Source organism: Symphalangus syndactylus, chromosome Y, assembly GCF_028878055.3.
Source record: "Symphalangus syndactylus isolate Jambi chromosome Y, NHGRI_mSymSyn1-v2.1_pri, whole genome shotgun sequence".
NCBI lineage: Eukaryota > Metazoa > Chordata > Mammalia > Primates > Hylobatidae > Symphalangus > Symphalangus syndactylus.
Window position 1 is genome coordinate 28679001 of NC_072448.2, and position 6000 is coordinate 28685000.

The window sequence follows — 6000 nt, forward strand, 5'->3', positions numbered from 1 at the left end:
CCCAAAGTGCTGGGATTACCGGCGTGAGCCACCGTGCCTAGCCTCTTTCTTTCTTTCTTTCTTTCTTTCTTTCTTTCTTTCTTTCTCTCTTTCTCTCTTTCTCTTTCTTTCTTTCTCTTTCTTTCTTTCTTTCTTTCTTTCACTCTTTCTCTCTGTTTCTTTTTTCTTTCTCTCTTTCTTTCTTCCTTTCTTTTTCTTTCTTCTGTTTCGTCTTTTTGAGACAGTTTCACTCTTGTTTCACCGGCTGGAGTGCAATGGCGTGATCGTCTCACCGCACCATCCGCCTCCCGGGTTCCGGCGATTTTCCTGCCTCAGCCTCCTGAGTAGCTGGGGTTACAGGGATGCACCCCCACGCCTGGCTGAAGTTTTGTATTTTTAGCAGAGACGGGGTTTCACCGTGTCGGTCAGGCTGGTCTCCAACTCCCGACCTCAGGTGATGCGCCCACCTCGGCCTCTCAAAATGCTGGGATGACGGGCGTGAGCCACCGCGCCGGCCTATTGACTTCTCGTAGGGTAGGTCTTTTTTTCCATTTCTATGTATGTACGTACGTTTACAGATGTAGACGTTTTTATACTTTTATATATAAACGTGAGTGCTTGTGTTGATGGGTCTATGTATATACAGATGCTTACGTGGATGTGTAAGTCAACATATTTGTATACGATAAATACATATACCTATTCTATACAGATACGGGTGCTTCTACGTAAATAAGTAAATATCGATATATAAGCAGTTACATAGAAACACATACATTTGTTTCTGTATAAAGAATGTTATATATGCACGTTTATAAATAGATAAACGTGTTTGTGACTGTTTGTCTCCGTGTTCTTTCCTGCTCTCTTTCTCTCCTTTATGCTTTTCTTCCTTCCTTTCTTCCTTTCTCTCCTTCCTTACGTTTTTCTTCCTTCTTCCTTCCTTTCCCTCTTTCTGTTCTTTTTTCTTTCGTGCTTTATGTGTGTTTCCTTCCCTGTCTTTGCTTCTTTTGTCCTTCCTCTCTGTTTGTGTTTCCCTTCTTGCCTTCGTGTCTTTCCTCGTTCTTTCTCTCTTTTTTCATGTTTCTTTCCTTTCTATCTCTCTTTGTAAAATGGAATGTTTAAGAAGTTTTGTTTCTTCGTCTCCGTTTTTTAAATGGTCTCTGTGTTCTCCATTTTCTTCCTCCCTCCCCGCTCCCTTCCCTCCCTCCTTTCCTTTCACCGTCTGTCTCTTTTCTGCGTTCCCTCCCTGCCTCCCTTCCTCCTTCCCTCCCTGCCTCCCTCCCTCCCTCTTTCTCTTCCTCTGTCTGCCTTTGTGTGGGCTCTCGAAGAGCCTACGCATTCTGCGTCTCCCTGTGTCCTCAACGACCCGCGACCGAGTCCTCGTTTGTCCTGTCTCTCTCCCTCCCTCCCTCCCTCCCTCCCTCCCTCCGAGATGCATCTCCAAACACCCAGACGCCGTGAGTTGTCTTCTGACTCTGTCGCGGTCGATGCGGAGACGCGCTTTGGGGACGGTTTCTGTGGAGATGGGGGAGAGGGGCTGCGTTTTCGGCCCCGGGAAGAGCTTCTCGACTCACGGTTTCGGTTTTGCGGTCCACGGGCCGCCCTGCCGACCGGATCGCTCTCGCTGACGTTGGCGACGGTTGTCGGGCTCCATCTGGCGGCCGCTTTTATACCGTCCTCTGGGCTTCCGGAGCTGCGGTGGCAGCTGCCGAAGGAGGGGACCGTCCCTGCTGTGAGCGAGGCAGAGCTCCGGAAAGCCCGCGGTCGTCAGCCGGGCTGGCCCGGTGGCGCCAGAGCGGTGGCGCGTCGCCTGTGACTCAGAGCTCGGGCGTGCAGGTTTATGTGGGGGAGAGGCTGTCGCTGCGCTTCTGAGCCCGAGCCGGGTGTGGGGACTGCCCGGGCCGGTCGACCAGCACGCCGCGGCTCCCGAGGCCCGAGCCGCGACCCGCGGGGACCGGCCGCGCGTGGCCCGGGAGCCTGGGGACGCCATTTGCCGGGCCCGCGCGCGTCCTGGCCGTCTGAGGCGGCGGTCGAATTTGTTTCCGCGTCCCCGTGGGGGAGCCGGGGACCGTCCTGCCCCCGTCCCTCGGGTGCCGGGGAGCGGTCCCTCTGCCAAGTCATCTTTTCTGGCGAGTCCCCGTGAGGAGTCGGGGAGCGCTCCCTGAGCGCGCGTGCGGCCCCGAGAGGTCACGCCCGGCCGGCCTTCGGTCCCCCGCGTGTCCCGGTCGTACGAGGGGCCGGCCGAAAATGCTTCCGGGTCTCGCTCCGGAGATGCGGGCCGGCCCCTGCGTGTGGCACGGGTGGCCGGGAGGGCGTCCCTGGCCCGGGGCTGCTCCCGCGTGTGTCCTGGGGTAGACCAGAGGGTCCGGGGTGCTCCGTGTCTGGCTGCGATGGTGGCGTTTTTGGGGACAGATGTCCGTGTCGTGGGTCCCCTGGGCCGGCGGCGGTGTCGGTGACTCGCCCTCCTGCCCCCGGGGCAGGTATATCTCTCACTGCGAGTCGGCATTTTGGGCCACCGGGTTATTGCTGACACGCTGTCCTCTGGCGACCTGTCGCTGGAGAGGTTGGGCCTCTGGATGCGTGCGGGGCTCTGGCCTACCGGTGACCCGGCTAGCCGGCCCTGCTCCTGCTTGAGCCGCCTGCTGGGGCCCGTGAGCCTGCTGCTCTCTCGTGCATCCGAGCGCCCCGACTCCCGCCCCCCGGTGCCGGCCCGGGTCCGGGTCTCTGACCCCCCCGCCTGGGGGCGGCGGGGAAGGCGGCGAGGGCTACCCTGCCCCCGTGCGCTCCCCGCTGCGGGCACCCGGGGCGGCCGTGACAACCCCACCCCGTTGGCTCCGTGCCGCGCGTGTCAGGCGTCCTCGTTTCCGCTGGGTTGTCCGCCGCCCCTCCCCCCCCCAGAGCGGGGAACGGCCGGGCTGATCGGCTCGCTGGCTCGCTGGCTGGCCGGCTGGCCGCCTCCCGCTCCTTGGGGGGGGCTCCTCGTGATCGATGTGGTGGCGTCATGCTCTCCCGGGCAGGGTCCGAGCCGCGACGGGCGAGGGGCGGACATTCGTGGCGAATGGGACCGTTCTTCTCGCTCCGCCCGCGGGGGCCCCTCGTCTCTCCTCCCCGCCTGCGGGTGGTGCGCTGGGGAAGGCGAGGGGCGCGGAACCCGGCCCGACCTCGCTGTCCCGTCCCTGCCTTCCGCCACGCGGCGTGGGTCGGCGGGGTCCTCTGACGCGGCGGGCACCCCTCGCTCTCGCCTCCTGTGGTTGTCGACTCGCGGGCGGCCCCCCTCCGCGGCGGTGGGGTGCCGTCCCGCCGGCCCGTCGTGCTGCCCTCTTGGGGGTCGCGCGAGCGTGGGCTCCGCCTGGGCCTTTGCGGTGCTCCTGGAGCGCTCCGGGTTGTCCCTCAGGTGCCCGAGGCCGAGCGGTGGTGTGTCTTTCCCGCCCCCGGCGCCCCCTCTTCCGGTCGCCGCCGCGGCGTCCGCGCGTGGGTCCTGAGGGAGCTCGTCGGTGTCGGGGGGTCGAGGCGGTGGAGTGAGACGCGCCCCTCCCACGCGGGGAAGGGCGCCGCGTGGTCCGGCGAGCGCACGTGTCCCGTGCTTCCCCCCTGGCGGGTGCGCGCGGGGCCCGTGTGAGCGATCGCGGTGGGCTCTCGGGCCGGTGACGCGTGCGCCGGCCGGCCGCCGAGGGGCTGCCGTCCCGCCTCTGACCGGCCGTGTGTGGGTTGACTTCGGAGGCGCTTCGCCTCGGAAGGAAGGAGGCCGGTGGAGGTGGGAAGGGGGGCGGGGCCTCGGGGGGTTGCGCGCATGCGCACCAGCCGGGTCTCTCTCCCCCCCCCCCCGCCCTGACCGCGAACGCTCGAGGTTGCCGCACGCGGCTGTGCGTTTCCTCCTACCGCAGGCCCCTCCCTCCCATCCCCGGGCGTCCCCGAGCGCCTCCGCGGGCCCGACGAGGGGCGACTGGCGGGTGGGGAGAGTGACCCGCCCTCGGTGAGAAAGCCTTCTCTAGCGATCCGAGAGGCGTGCGTTGGGGTACCGGATCCCCCGGCCCGCCGCCTCTCTCTGTGCGTGATGGTAGCGCTTGCCGTAGCGACTCGCTCGCGGCGGACCCTCCTCCGCTTCCCCCCTCGGTGGGGTGAGGGGGGGGAGAGCGAGGGTTCCGCCGGCCCCCGACCGCGGTGGTGGGGGCCGAGCGTGGCTCGTCGCCTACTGTGGCCCGCGCCTCCCCCTTCCGAGTCGGGGGAGGATCCCGCCGGGCCGGGCCCGGCGTCCTAGCGGTTCGGAGGCTGTGCCGCGAGCGGTGGGGTGTGCGCGGCGTTCCGTCCGGCGCGTGACCCCTCTCCGCTGTCGAGCCGGCTCTCCGCCCGCTCCCGTGCCGAGTCGCGACCGGTGCCGGCGCCCGCGTTTGCGTGGCAAGGGTTCGGGCCGCCTGGCCCCGGGAAAGCGTCCCGCGGTGGGGGCGCGCCGGTCTCCCGGAGCGGGACCGGGTCGGAGGATGGACGAGAATCCCGGGCGATGCGGCCCTGGTGTCGGGTGTGTGGCTGTGGTCGCTTCGCGGGGTGGGGGGCCCGGTGGCCGGGGCCCCGGGTCTCGTGAGGAGGCGGGTCTCGGTGGGTGGGTGCCGAGGGCCGGCCGGCGTCCCAGGCGGTGCGCCGCGGGACCGCCCTCGTGTCTGTGGCGGTGGGATCCCGTGGCGGTGTTTTCCTGGTGGCCCGGCCGCGCCTGAGGTTTCTCCCCCGAGCCGCCCCTCAGCGGGCTCCCGGGGGCTCTCGCCCTCGCGGTCCCTGGCCCCCGCCCCTCCGCGTGCGCGCCCCCTTCCCCGCCCGCCGCCTGCCGAATCCCCTCTCCCCGAGCGGCTCAGCACCGGCTTTACGTCGGTGGCGGCCCCGTCTGGGCCCGAACCCGGCACCGCCTCGTGGGGCGCCGCCGCCGGCCACCGTTTGGCCCGGTGTCCGCGTCCCCCCCGGCGCGCGCGCGCGCTTTCGGGACCGGGTCGGTGGCGCGCCCCGGCTTGGGCCCGGTGGGCGCCCGGAGGGTTTTTGGGGGTCGGCGCGTGCGGGGGGTGGAGGGCGTTCCGGGGGGCTGGCCGCGACTGCGGCGGCGGTGTGGGGAGCCGCGGGGATCGCCGGAGGCCGGTCTTCCGCTCCGGGTGCCGCCTCCGTGCGTGTGCCCCGGCCGCGGTCGGCTGCGCTCGACGCGGTTCCCGCGGTGTCCCCTTCCCCGCCGGCCGCGTTTCTCGCGCCTTCCCCCGTCGCCTCGGCCTCGCCCCGGCGTTCTCGTCTTCTCCCGTCCCGCTCTTCCGCCTCGGGTCGGCGCGGCCCCGGGTGCGCCTCGCTTCCCGGGCCCGCCGCGGCCCTTCCCTGAGAGGCGTCTGTCCTGGGCGTCGGCGTCCGGGGAGAGCCCCTCCTCCTGCCCCGCGTGGCGTTGCCCCGTTCGGCGCGCGCGTGCGCCCGAGCGCGGCCCGGTGGTCCCTCCCGGCCAGGCGTTCGTGCGATGGGTGGCGCGAGGGTCGACTTCCGCCTCTGCCGGCCGCTGGCCCTTTCCCCGGGTCGGGGGGTGGGGCCCGGGCCGGGGCCTCGGCCCCGGTCGCGGTCCCTCGTCCCGGGCGTGGGGGCGGGCGCGCCGGTCGGCTTCGGTCGGCCCTCCTCGCCTCCCTCGGCCGTCGTGTGGCGCGTGTGCCACCCCTGCCCCCGCGCCCGCCGGGGGGCGGGGCTCGGGTCCGGGCTTCGGCCTGGCCCCGGGCCTCGACCCGGGCCGGTGCGCGGGTGCTGCGGCCGCACGGCGCGACTGTCCCCGGGCTGGGCCCCGCGGTCCGCCTCTCGCTCGCCGCCCGGACGTCGGGGCCGCCCCGCGGGGCGGGTGGGGAGCGCCCTCCCCGCCTCGCCGCCGCCCCGCCGCGCCCGCCGCGCGCGCGTGGCCGCCGGTCCCTCGCGGCTGCCGGGCACGGGCCGGGCGGTCCGCCGCCTGCTCGCACGCGGGCGCGTGGAGGGTCTTGGGGGGGCGGGGGCGGTGGCGTGTGTGTGTGTCGGGTGGGT